We start from the raw sequence: 14497 nt of genomic DNA on the forward strand, positions 1-14497 counted from the left end.
CCTAAATGCGTGACTTAGCTGTGTATATCTAAACCAGTGTATATTAGACCGTGTGAATTTAAATTTAATCTCCTCTAAGGATATTAGATTCCCATGTACTATTATTTGTGATACATATTTGATCTCTTTCAGCTCCCTACCAAGGGGGTCCTGAAGCGAGTCAAATTCCTTTAAGTAACTATTCCCCCATAAAGGGGAGAACTGAAAACTCCCAGTGACCCTACATAGTTTTTTAAGTGCCTTCCATATCCTGACATATAGTTCCACATGTGAAATAATTCTACCTCCTCCAAACCCCCCCTCTAAACCTACAAAAAAATCCTCATAAACATATCTAGAATTCCCCAATATAAACTGAGTGATTGACGAGACTTCCCATTTTCTAAATGTCTGGGCCCCCATAGCCAAAAAATACAGTCGGAGATCAGGCAAGGCCATTCCCCCCTCCCTACCCCTCTGAGTCCAATTGTGATATCTGATCCTAGGTCTCATTTTCCCCCAGATAAAAGAGTTTAGCATAATTTCAATCTTACTGAACCAAGCATCCGGGATCCATACTGGCGAAGAAAATAAGATGAATAAAAATTGAGGCAAAATAACCATCTTAATTATTCCCATACGGTCAGCCATTGATAAAGGGAGCCGTCCCCAGAATTCAATTTTCTTCTTGGTCTTTAAATATAACGGTTGCATGTTAAGTGCTATGTACCTATCTACTCTGGTAGAGAGCTTTATTCCAAGATAATCGATCGGGTCATCCATGTCCACCACCTTCACAACTGGACTAGACATATATCCGCATATAGCAGGAGTTTCTCATTCCCGCCCTGCAGACCAAATCCTCTCACTTCATTGGACATTTTCATTTTTATAGCCAAGGGCTCTATAAAAAAAATGAACAACAAGGGGGACAGAGGAGAAGTCCTTTAGCAAAACAAATCTCTTAAGCACATGACTTAGGGCCGATCAATGATGTAAACGAGTGCCGATCTGCTAGATCTGTGCTCGTTTACTGGGCCTATTCCACGGCCCAATGATCGTTTAGCGAGGGCTGCAGGGACATCGTTACCGATGTCCTTGCAGCCCTTGCAGCATACATTACCTAGCAGGGCTTCTCCTCCGCTCCGTCTTCATCCCAGTCCTGCTCACAGCATCAACTCTGGAGCGGCCTGACTGAGCTTTCAGACCGATCAGCCAATCACTGGCCGCGGCGGTCCCGGCGTGTGATTGGCTGAGCGGTCTGACAGCTCAGTCAGGCGGCACCGGAGGTGCTGCTGCGCGTGGGACCTGGATGAAGACGGAGCGGAGGAGAAGCCCTGCTAGGTAATGTATGCTGCTTGAATTGTCGGTCGCCGCCGCGCAACGCTATTCCACGCAGCAATGCGCGGTGGGTGACCGATGATTTTAGGTTTTGGCCTAAATAAACGATCAGCCGATGACACAATCATCGGCTGATCGTTTTCTCTATTCCACTGAGCGATAATCGGCCAAATCGGGCCGATTCGGACGATTATCGCTCCTCTTAGGTAGTGCCCATTAGAGTCTCTGGGGTAAGAAAGGTCACTGAATAGGCAGTCCATGGTTGTTCTCTCCGATCTCTTCAATGGAGGTGGTTGCTCCACTATTACAGATAGTATCTCTGGTTCTGGTTCAACTCTTGGGTTGGTCAGATCTCTGGTAGGAACTCTTGGAGAGGACATAAGGCCAATAATCCTTTAGTGTAATAGCGCATGTCAAAAGGCAACGATCAACCTGCTGAAAGAGCATGATTATGTCAGGGACGTTGTACGTCGCTATGCATAATAGGAGTGGTGGCAGAAGACTGTCACTGACCTCTATGGGCAACCTGCACAATCAAAGGATCGTTCGGGCGACCCCTCCCGCTCCTCCCTACTCGCTGTCTGAGCGTGTAATAGGGGGAAGGGGGAAGCGAGCTCTGAACTGATAGGTTTGCACTCCCTTCTCCTGGAAAATCGTGCCATGTAATATGGCCTGAAGTTAGAACAGTTCCCAGAAACATGTACAATTGGTTAAAAAATGTGACTGGCACAGGAACAGATGGCTCTGAGCTTTCTTCTTTTTGTTCATCTGGTTTCATATCTCCGTACTCTGCAGGATGTTCTTCCCTTAGGCAAAGTTTCAACCTATTATGGTGTACGGTTTGGGGTTCTCTCCCTTCCTTCTTAGTCTTGTAGACTTTACCATTTGGATATTGTAAACCCACAAAAGTGACTTCCAGACATTAGGAAGTATGGAGTGTATCCAGTGGGACAATGGACTGTGTTGTTGTAGGCGTACACCAACAGTAGTGTACAGTAGTGATCTTGGCCAATCAGCCAAGGTTGTTACCCTAAGGATGGAAGGCTGTAGTTCTCTGCTTCTTGTAGTTGTGCTGCTGGCAAAGCTGGTGGATCAACTGTGACTCAAAGTGCTGCTCCTCAGTCTGTTGTAATCAGGGTGTATTCAGGACAGCCGTATGGTAAGATGGAATTCTTCCACAGCTTTTCTACAGTTGTTTGAGAAGTCAAATCTTTTACTGGTACTGCCATGACAAATTGTGTGTAATAGTTAACTATGGTCAAGCCATAGGTGTACCCAGACCTACTTGCCTCCAGCTTGATGTGGTCCCTGGCAACAATTTGAAGAGGGCACTGTGTCTTTTTCTTTTTATAAATTGTTTATTTTAAGGTTTTCATAATACAGAAGAAATAAACATTGAACAGGCAAATATCGTTGTATATGGGTTCATCAATGAAACAGATTAAGTATGATGGTGGATAGGGCGAAACACTGCAATAAGATGGGGCCCATAACAAACTGGCCACCAGTAGGGGATTGTGGGAGAGACCATGAGGCCCGAAGGCCGACCGTATAAATGCCTAAGGCGGTCACAGCGTATGGCCATACTATAGTTACAGCACCGAGTAAACCCATGGAAGGAAAATGTTAAATAAGAAACCATTAAACCAAAAACATAACAACACTGGGGGGAAGACAGGACAAGACGGTACAGGTACAGCAAGGAGACAATTAAACATTAAACATTGGTGGCAGGAGTCCGACCGGGAGGAGGGCACTGAGTCTTGATAGGATGCAAAGGAGCTGTTTGGTCATGCCTTACTTCCTTGGACTTTGTGCAGGAGGGACATTCTGTACACCTCTCTAAATGTCCTAATGCATGACAACCCAGTAGAACCTTCTCCAAATGGTGGCTTTTTGCACTCCAAAGTGTCCAGATTTGTTGTGGTATGCCTCAAGTACAACATGAGCAACCATGTGAGGGATCAGCAGCTGATGAATTTGCTCAACTGACGTTGGTAGATAAACAGACATTTCCTCTGTCTTCAGAGGTATAGCAGCTTAGGATCAGGATAGTCTTGATGCAGCCTGCATGGTATATTCCCACTTTGCAGGAGGGTTTTCTCAAAGTGGTGGTTGGATGGTATTGGTCTGGCACCCTGCTTTTGAACCTGTAAGACTGCAGTTGTTTTCTGGTAAGCAAAACAAGTGTAGAAGACAGGCATCTCAATTTCCTCCCATTCATCTTCCACTTTGCTGGGTGGTTCCTCATCTGTTGGTACACAGGATAAGGCATTGACGTTAAAGTTGACCTTGCCTCTGTTTATAGTCCATTCCGGGCTTTGGCTCCAAAAAATCTGTCAGATAATCTGTTGGTGTAATAGGGCTCTTAAGGGAGGTTAAGAAATGAATAATTTGATTATACCTTAAATTCTCAGACTCTGGCATCTTATGAACTGTACAAAAAATTTTTGGGGTCGGATCCCTAACCTATAATAAAAGTTGACAATCTATACTATCCTTTATCTGTCCACCACTTAAATACTAAAACAAGAACTATAATTCTGGTTGCTCTTCTCGGCACCTTGCAGACATCTACTTGTGTAGGCGATCAGTTTCTCCTTCCCATGTTGCACCTGAGACAAAACTGCTCTTAGGCCTAGGTGACTGGCGTCTTTGTACAACCAGAATGGTAGCTGGTAGTCCGGATAACCCAGGAGAGGGGGCTGGTTTAGCAGCCTCATGAGGGTCTGGAAGGTAGTCTGCTGGTCAGTCCACATGATGGGCAGCTACTTCTTGCAAATCTCAAGTGGATGCCTCCTCAGCAGTTATTGCAGAGGCTCAGAGACGTGAGCAAACTGAGGGATGAAACATCTGTAGTACCCCACAAATCCGAGTAAGCTCCTAACTTCTTTAACCCTTAGAGGACCAGGCCAATAAAATTTTTGCATTTTCGTTTTTCCCTCCTTGTGCTTAAAAGGCCATAGCACTTGCATTTTTTCACCTAGAAACCCACATGAGCCCTTTTTTTTTGCACCACTAATTGTACTTGCAATGACAGGCTGAATTTTTTCATAAAGTACACTGCGAAACCAGAAAACAATTCAATGTGTGGTGAAATTGGAAAAAAACGCATTTCTTTTATTAGTTTTTTTTTTTTGTTTTTACGCAGTTTGCCCTGGGGTAAAACTGACTTGTTATATATGTTCCTCAAGTAGTTACGATTACTACGATATGTAACTTGTATAACTTTCATTGTATCTGATGGCCTATAAAAAATTCAAACCATTGTTAACAAATATATATTCCTTAAAATCGCTCTATTCCCAGGCTTATAGCGCTTTTATCCTTTGGTCTATGGGGCTGTATCCGATTACTTTATTAGCGGGCACGGCGATCGGACCGAGAGGCACCCGTGACCGCGGCCGCCGTGCGGCCCTGCTCTGAACACATTGAGGCGGCCCTGGACATACGGGTACGTCCAGGGTCGCCTAAGGGTTAACAGTGGTTTGTGTGGGCCAGCCTTGAACAGCTGAGATATTTTCCAGATCAGGCTTCACCCTCTGCCCTCACTGCGTGGCCCAGGTACTTCACCTGTGGTTTGAGGAGATGGCACTTCAGTGGCTTAAAAGAGAATGTTAAAGGGGTTATCCAGCACTACAAAAACATGGGCACTTTCCCCCTACTGTTGTCTCCCGTTCAGGTGCAGTTTGCAATTAAGCTCCATTTACTTCAATGGAACAGAGTTTCAAAACCCCACCCAAACTGGAGACAACAGTAGCGAGAAAGTGGCCATGTTTTTGTAGCGCTGGATAACCCCTTTAAAATCTGGCAGCCTACAGGGGGGAATTTGATCAGGAGTACAAACTTACCTCTCCCTGTGCCTGTGATGAGTGGGGGGACAGGCCTTGGAAACCCCGCCGGAAGACATTCCCCCCCCCCTCGAGTTGGGATGACATCCCACCCCAGTCATCAGCTGGATCGTGACATGTCAGCAATGGAGATACTGGAACCCAGTGGGGTTCCCGAGGCCAGTCCCACCGCTCTCTGCAGGCACAGGGAGGGGTGTAGTCCAGAATTAGGTTAACACAGGGTTTCCATGACTCCAATTTACTTCTATGGGATTAAATCAATCTTTACGGCATGTGAAAAGTTTGAGAGAACAGGCAACAGGCAAAGGTTTTGATTAGTTGAGGTCTGGTTGCTTGGACCCCCATCCATATCGAGAAGTGCTCAGCTAGGTGCTTCTCCTTGGAGCACCCAGACCTCAAAACTTTTTTTTAACGTGACAGTGACATTTTAATTCCAACCTGACTTAAATGAGGGTGAGTAGTTATGTACTAAACATTTTCATGAAGAAAGCTATTTTTTTGTGAAGAAATTGTTAAAATCTACAAATGAAAAAAGGGTGGGTGAGGTGATATTGTCTCTAGACACTTAATATAATGACTCTACTACTAAAAACAACAATCAGTGACTATTAACAAGGGAACCTGTGAAAAGTAGGGTGAGAAACGTGCAACATTGATCTGTAATGAGGTCTCTATCCTGATCAGGTGTGATCGCTGATCACTAAGGAAGGGGCCGCTCCAGTGTCCTCTAGAGGGGATGTGACAGGACATCTGAGCCTCAGTGACTCATTACAGGGGGTAATTAATCAAAACGGCGCTCAACACCTTCACTAATGATGAAGAGCAACATCTGCCACCAGGAACGAGCACACGATTTATAGTACGGAGACCACTGAAGGCGAGAAGCATTGCACCATTACTCCAGGACGCTCCGTTACTGGAAATCCACCGCATATTGAATATCCCTGTAAGTCCAGAGCAGCTAGGGTGGGAACTTTACATGATTCAGAGTGGAAGGTATACAAAGCTGATCACCTTTATTGTTTTGTGCATGAGAGATATGTCAGAGGTTTATTGGGGGATTATTCCAGCAGAATAGTGAATGTAGCTCTTTAGGGTGTGAAGAGCGGCATAACCGTTTCCACCTGCCTTTCCCAGAAAGTTCCTGAGAAGGTCCCCCACTATAGAGTCCTGGACTCCCACTTTCCGGTCCAGGCTGGAGGAGAATGCGGAGAAGAATCTGATACTAGCCAGTGCTCCTGTGTGTCTGGCTTCATTTGAACCAGTCAGAAGCCGCACAGCTTCCTAGAGTAAAGGAGGGAGGAGCGTTGCCTTGATCTATTTAGGAGTGAGGCGTTTCAGGTCCTAAGGCGTCTATTATCACCTTTAGGTTATGTGCACACATAGCATTTAATTAGCATTTAATTCTCATTAATTAGTGCTATTTTGTCATGAACCTCACAATTCACAGTAAAATAGCACTATTTTTGCCATAATTTTGATGGAATTGCAAAAAATGTAGGGCAATTTTTACCGCAATTGCACAATTTACAGCAAAATAGCTCTAATTCTATGTGTGATCATAGCCTTAGCTCCAGAATTGTGGCAAGCACCTGTGCAACAAGCTGAAAGAGATGCAGAAGGAGATGGTTGGTCAGTGGCAAAGCAGGAGCAGCCAGCAGGAAGAACAAGCCTGAGCTCTCCCAGCGTCTACAGGCCCTGAAAGTAGAGATCAAGAAGCTGGAAGGAGAGAGGCAGATCCTCCTGGAGGGTGCTGGGCCTTTCTGGGAAAAGATGCTAAATGAGGAAAGCTTTGAGCAGATGAGAAGTAAGAACGTTCATATGGACTATGAGGCAAGAGATGAAGAGAGTGAAGGAGAGGAAGGAGATGAGGCGGGAGATACAGAAACGTCACAGTGCTATCCAGGATCCCCCAAGGATTGTCTGCTAAGAGTGTGGCTGAGTAAATGGCTGACCTCCTAAAGCCCCAAAGGGGCCTACATCCTGTATAGACCATGTGAGCAGCCTTCTAGAGACCCAGGCAAGTGACTAAATCCAGGCTGCACAGGCTGCCTTACATGAGTCTGAGGGGGAGATGGATGGTGGGCTGCTGAAAGCCATTAACCAGCAGCAGTGTCCAACGAGGCTGGAGAATTAGGGCCCTATTCCACCGGACGATTATCGTTCAGATTATCGTTGAATCGTTCGACTCTAAACAATAATCGTTCGGTTGAAATGCAGTTAACAATTAACGACTAAACGAGAAACCGTTGATAGCTTTATAAGACCTGGACCTATTTTTATCGTTGCTCGTTCGCAAATCGTTCGCATTGAATAAGACGTTTTTCGGTCATTCGCAGTAGATACGAACGCAATAGCGAAGAAATAGCGAAGAGGAAACGATCGCAAATACGATCATAAGTAACGATTATCGTTCCATGGAAATGAGTGACCGTTTTCAGGTCTTTCGCAATAGCGGTCGTTTGAGATTGTTAATCGTTAACGATTATGCGAATGATAATCGTCCGGTGGAATAGGGCCCTTACTTGTCTTTTAGTGGGGATGGTACTAATGGCAATAATGGGGATACTGCATCAGTGGGTAATGTTACTAGTGAGGCAGGGACAGGCCCGGCCACCCCCAGGTGCTATTAGGGGCTATGCAGGTGTGTTGGCTGAGAAACTAAGGAGATCCTCACCTCCAGGTCCAAATGGGGAAAGTCACCTGCGACAATGTCTCGTGGAGGCATTTTGGAGAGGAAAGTGAACACTCCAGGTCAAGGGAAGGGAAGTCAACCTGTCCTTCTAGGTAGAAAAAAAACCAACACCGCAACTTTCTTGCAAAAAACAGTGAAACCCCTGTCCTTAGGCTGTGTGGTATTACAATCCAGCTTAATTAACCTCAATAGAACTGAGCTGCAGAACCATTTTACCACACAGTGATCCGATTGGATCTTTGTGCGTAAGTTAATTATGCCATAAACGAATGGTTGGATTTTTATTTGCATATCTTGTAAGTTAAGTTAATGAGATTCTGTGCCCAGCCCTAGAGAGTCCTGGAATACATGGATAGAGCCTATGGCTGTATCCAACTTTAGCCACCGATATTCAAATGGCGAACAAAGCGCTCAAATTGCACTCATTTCTGTCTACCTTCCTGTTGTCTATTGTAGCAAAGAGGTCTATTCATGACTTCAACATCCATACTACCTGGTTCAGACAAACACTGCTCAAATAATCCGCCATTATGTTCTCTGACGTTTTCAGGTGGAGGGCTGACAGCGTACTCAATTTACCTATCAACCTGAAATATAATAGCAAACCTGCATTAACAGATCTGACCTCATACCGCCTTGATGATTCAGATAGGCCACTACTATCTACTGCTTAGGCAAGAGAGATAAATGACACCCGATCGGTCAGGCCTTCAGTTATTAAAAGTGTATGGGGACCTTAAAAAGTGTCACTGTCGTTAAAACTGTCAAAATCTAAGTCAACAGTAGATGTAAAATGAAACAAGTTTGCAATATACATTCATTATTTTTTTTTCTGTTATTATGCTGTAAAACAAAGCTGAACTTACCAGAAATCCAGGTCCAGTCTCCTGAAGGCAGATTTTCTGACTTGTGCTGGTTGTAAAAAACAGATTAAACACGGGAATTCTGGCCAGTACAGAGAGTCACCGCTCCATGTGTCCATCAATCACATGACTGCCTTTTCTGTGAGCGCTCAGATGGCCTGGGATACATAGGACTTCCTGTTTTCTGACTGAAATAAAAAAAAAGTGTCAGAAAACAGGAAGTGGCGTGTTTTCCATGATAAAAAAATAATTGCAATTGGATCTAAATTGCAAACTTGCTTTATATCACATCTACTGTTGATTTAGAACGTTAAAACAATAGTTACACTTTAAAGAGACTAAACACAGGAAGTCCAGGTCATCTGCACAGACACAGAGTAGGCAGTCATTTGATTGACAGACACATTGGGCCGTAGCACTCTATACTGGCGGGGACTTCCTGAATTTAGTCTCTTTTTTACAAGCAGCACAAGACTAGAAAGCTTCAGGAGACTGGACCTGGATACAAGTAAGTTTTTAAAGGGGTTGTCCGGCGATAAAAAATTATTCACAGAATAACACACATTACAAAGTTATACAACTTTGTAATGTATGTTATGTCTGTGAATGGCCCCCTTCCCCGTGTCCCACCACCCCCACCCGTGTACCCGGAAGTGTGGTGCGCTATACATTACCTGTCACGTGCCGACCACGGTCTCCGATCCTCAGCAGTGACGTCTTCTTCGGGATGCCGGCGGATCTTCCCGAGTGCCGGCCGCCCTCTGCAGCGTCATCCGAAGCTCAGCCGCGATTGGCTGAGCATAACTGTGCTCAGCCAATCGCGGCTGAGCGGCTGATGACGCGGCCACGTCATCAGCTGCTCAGCCGCGATTGGCTGAGTACAGTTATGCTCAGCCAATTGCGGCTGAGCTTCGGATGACGCTGCAGAGGGCGGCCGGCACTCGGGAAGATCCGCTGGTCTCACGAAGAAGACGTCACTGCTGAGGATCGGAGACCGTGGACGACACGAGATGCGGTGAGTATAATGCACCACATTTCCGGGTCTAGCGTGGGTGGGGGGAAACACGGGGAAGGGGGCCATTCACAGACATAACATACATTACAAAGTTGTATAACTTTGTAATGTGTGTTATTCTGTGAATAATTTTTTATCGCCGGACAACCCCTTTAAGCATAACTAAAAAAAAAAAATCAATAATGTAATTTGCAAACATGCTTTATATCACATCTCCTGCTGATTTAGATTTTGAAAATTATAAACGACAGTGACAATTTAAGGGGCCTACTAGCAGAAAGTTGGCTAGATAAGGGACTGAAGTGATCCATGACTTCTTTTGGTAAATGCCCTGGGGGCCTGGGACAGCACAAAAAGAAACCCTGAAACTGAAGTCCCCCATGTGAACAGCCATCCTAAGGAAATTTTGATGATCCCTAAATATCGGGATCATGAAACAATTTTTGAAGTAAATCAAAACAGCGGACTAGATAGTCTCCATCCTGAACTTTTCATATAGAAGGTGCTGGTTGAACTTGTTCAGGTTTATGATGGTACAGAAGGTCCCAAGGCGTTCTCACCAGATAAAGGGTCTACGTTAACTGTTTCTTTGGATCTGTGACAAAGAACTGATTACCTGGGAAATGAAACAGCTTTATCTTTAGGCCATGCTTTATTGGATCCTTCACCCACACACTTGCCAAAATTTTTTACTATCCTGGGTAGAAAGCAGTGAGGCGCTGGCATCATTGCTTGTGGTCTTTATTACTAGCACCAGAGTTGGCAAACTAACATTCTTTATTTTTTCTCTGACTTTTTCAACCCTTGTTTTTAGGAGGTCCACCTTGGGCTTCTTTCTGACCCCTGTCATGAAAGGATCTCCTAGTTAAGGTGGGAATAGTAGGAAAACCTTTTTTATGTTTTGAAGATTTCTCTAGGAAGCACCTAGAGCAGGGTCAAACAGAAACTGCCCCTGACATGGAAGGCACAATGTCTGGACTTAAATGCCATTCCACATTGAATACTTCAAGCCAAATTGCTCTGTAGGCTGAATTAACTAGTGGCGTGGTTCTTGCAACCAACCTCAGGGCATCCGCTGAGGCATGTGACATGTAGTCTACAGCATTACTCAGGGTGGGCATAGATGCAAGTAAGAGGTGTCTGGGAGAACCCCTCCTTAATATGGGCCTCTAACTGCCCTAAACCTTAAAGCGACTCTGTACCCACAATCTGACACAATCGGAGGGGTGGTGCAAAGTTAGGACACAGATACTCCCTTTGGGCACGGGGCTGCAAGTTTAAAAGTAGTTTTTTTTAGGACAATAACTGCATCACCTGCCGAACGGACTCCAGGACAGATCTTGGATTAAAAGCAGCTATCCGAAGGTACAAGTGGTTTGGGGGGGTGTCAGATTGTGGGTACAGAGTCGCTTTAAGGGATCTAGCTAGTGAAACAAGTTTAAAGGTAGCTGCCTCCCAAGTCTTTTTAAGGAACCTCTCCTCAGCCCTCTTGTTCATGGGAGCCAGTTTCCTTTAAAAGGGAAGAGCGGTCTTCCTGGAGATCTTGCAACTGGGGGATCTACCGTAGGGGCCTTTTCAAAAATTCCGTATTCTCATCTTCAACAGGGTAAGAATGTTTAAAGCGTCACTGTCGTTTTAATTTTTTTTTTTTTTTTTTTGCAGAAATCAATACAGGTGATTTTAAAAAACTTTGTAATTGGGTTTATTAGCCGAAAAATGCATTTTTATCATGAAAAAGCAGTTTGAAGCTCTCCCCCCAGTCTTCATGGTTCTCTTATGGAGAGGGGAGGGGTTGAGGGAGATGAGGCTCCAAAACAGAACAACAAAGAGTTAATTTACAGCTACATCACCGGACCATCTCCTCTGAAGTCAGCACTGACCTCTCTGGCCTCTGAATACAGGCTTTCACACAGGTCCCGCTGTGTAATCTTTTGTTCTCTGCTCTCTGCTGGTGACTAATCTCCCTCCTCCCCCCTCCATAGGTTACACAGGGCTCAACTGATGTAAAAGTCGAGATTTCCTGATAATGAGCAGTGAATAAGAGAGAGGAAAGGGGGGGGGGAGTCTTTTTGAATGCAGATAATGGCATATTTGCTTAATAGACCCAATTACAAAGTTTCTTAAAGTCACCTGTACTATTGATTTCTGAAAAATAAATACGACAGTGGCACTTTAAGGACCTTTGGAACAAAGAAATTTCAGTCAGACTTCTTCCATTCTCTTTGCATTGAAGAAAGTGAGCAGTCTTACCCATAACAAGTTGCTTTCTTGTTGTGACAATGACGTGGCTGGGCAGGGTACTGGGAGGTGATGGACATCTTCCGAAAAAATTTGATGAGCATGTCATTTTGTTTGGGACCCTGACACTTTTAGTCTGTTTCAAGAGTTCAGGGAACACAGCCGCCCAGTTAGGTGGTCCCTGGGTCTGGAGATGAGGATCTGGGTATGGGCATAACTGCAACCTTAAAAACGTCTAAAGAGCAAGCTAAGGGTTTTTCTTCTGATTTAGGAGGAGGGGGGAAGAAGCAAAAGAAATAGGGACATTAGGTCATCCAACTCAATCACGAAGGATGGCAGCACTCACCCCACTGACGCTGGCATCCATTAACTTTGCCAGCATTTAAGGGATATTCTTAGAGAGCTCGTTGTCTAGGTTACAGACCAACACTGATCTATAAGCAATGGTGTTACAGGAGACAAGGTTGACAAATTTAGCCTCCCTGGTAAGAGCCGAGAAAGAGTGGAGGCATGGGCTTAGCCGTATAGTGGGGTGGCGGTCCTTTTTTACAGCTGCCGTAGAATGCAGGCGGGTTATTGAGTTGGGCATTGGGAGGTGTCTGGTCTTGGATGTCACTAAGAAGGGGCAGAAGCTCAGGTATATTACCATCTATGCCCCACAAAGTAGGTGGAACCTTAAAAACCTCTCAATGAGGATTAAGTCGGCAGGTAATCTTTGGTGGAGGCTTCAATACTATTATGAGGCGCCAAAGACAAGCTGGTTTACAATAAAGTGACGCTGAAAAAGAAAAGGAAGGTCGCCTGGAGGGGCAGAAAGTTTCCCCACTGGTGAATGGTTGGTCCGGCCAAAGCTAAAAACCTTTGAAAAGAGAGGGCTCTTTCATGAGTATTCTCCTGCAGAGAATGGTTGCGACCTTTCGTTCAGGAATGGGAGACAGGAGGGCGAGTGAAGGATGTTTGTACACCCAATGTATATCTTCCGGCTTACGCTACCACGCCAATACGGCCTGCCACTATCAGTGACCCCTCCAATACTTCCCCCTCTGGTTTCCACTACTGACAGTAGCCACTACTAATAGTGACCCCCCAATACTGCCCTCTGTGGTCCCCAGTACTAACAGTACTGCTTGGACGCAGGACCTAACATTGCAGCCAATCACTGGCCAAGACAAGACCTTTTAGAGCATGGGTCTCCAAACTGCGGCCCTCCAGCTGTTGCTAAACTACATTTCCCATCATGCCTGGACAGCCAAATCCAAAGCTTTAGCTGTCCAGGCATGATGGGAGTTGTAGTTTCGCAACAGCTGGAGGGCCGCAGTTTGGAGACCCATGTTTTAGAGCCTGTGTATCAAAATACTTAGCTCTCCTGTAACACAGAGGTGAGCACAGAAAAGCAATAGACTCAATATACTACACTGACATTCACCGATATAAGTTTATGAATGTATTGCACAATGCACATCATCTTACACCATTCCTTTCTGTTTCTAGCATTTTGGCACAATGAATGCCACCATCACCAGAGAACCTGACCTCACATTTACCTTGGACGTCCCTTACACCGCCGGGGAGATCACGATCGCGGTCACAGCCACTTTAGGAAACATCCTGGTATGCATTGGTGTTATGCTAGATCGGAAGCTGTGGACGGTTACTAACTACTTTCTGGTGTCGCTGTCAGTGGCCGATATGTGTGTAGGGGCGTTTGCCATTCCGTCGGCCATTCTGACCTCTATAGGGATCCCCCGATACAACCTCGAACTTTGCCTATTGATGCTTTCCATCCTGATCATGTTGACCACAAGCTCCACCTTCAGCCTCTTGGCCATTGCCGTAGACCGCTACATCGCTATCCTCAACCCTCTGAGATACAAGAGCATTATGACACCTAGCAACACCTTCATAGTCATTGTAATAGCCTGGATTGTGGCATTTCTTAGTGGGCTGATGCCCCTCATGGGCTGGCGTAAGCCAGCACCCCCAAACGGCTACTGCCTCTTTGTCCATGTCATTGATATGACTTACCTGGTCTATATGTTCTCCTTAGTTTACTTTTACTTGCCTCTAATCATTATGCTTGTGATCTATAGCCAGATCTACTACGTGGTAAGAAAACAGCTACGTAGCATGGTGGTGGGCAAACACGAAGTTGGGATGAAGGAGTTCAAGACGGCCACAAACCTCTTTACCATAATATTCTTCTTCATGTTATGCTGGGCCCCTCTACATGTCATGAATGACATCAGCCTATTCTGCCCTAAGTGCTACATCCACCCCATCCTCCTCAACATTGGTATTATCCTCACCCATGCCAACTCTGCCCTCAACCCCATCATGTATGTCTACAAGCTGAAGTCCTTCAGACGAACCTTCAAGAGAGTCTTCATTTGCCGGAAGGCAGCAGTCACCCACAAGTCAACACAAGGATCAGACCCCCAATAGTCACCTGCACTAAAAAAAAAAGTTTATAAAGACCTCAGACCTTTTATAAAGACCTTATCCAGGACTAGAAAAA

General features: G+C 45.2%; 1 pseudogene; it reads left to right on the top strand.

The window, feature by feature from the left end:
- Positions 1-13485: 13485 nt before the first annotated feature.
- LOC138774003 (adenosine receptor A1 pseudogene) lies at positions 13486-14424 on the top strand (annotated as a pseudogene).
- Positions 14425-14497: the final 73 nt, after the last annotated feature.

The sequence above is a fragment of the Dendropsophus ebraccatus genome, chromosome 15, assembly GCF_027789765.1.
Source record: "Dendropsophus ebraccatus isolate aDenEbr1 chromosome 15, aDenEbr1.pat, whole genome shotgun sequence".
NCBI lineage: Eukaryota > Metazoa > Chordata > Amphibia > Anura > Hylidae > Dendropsophus > Dendropsophus ebraccatus.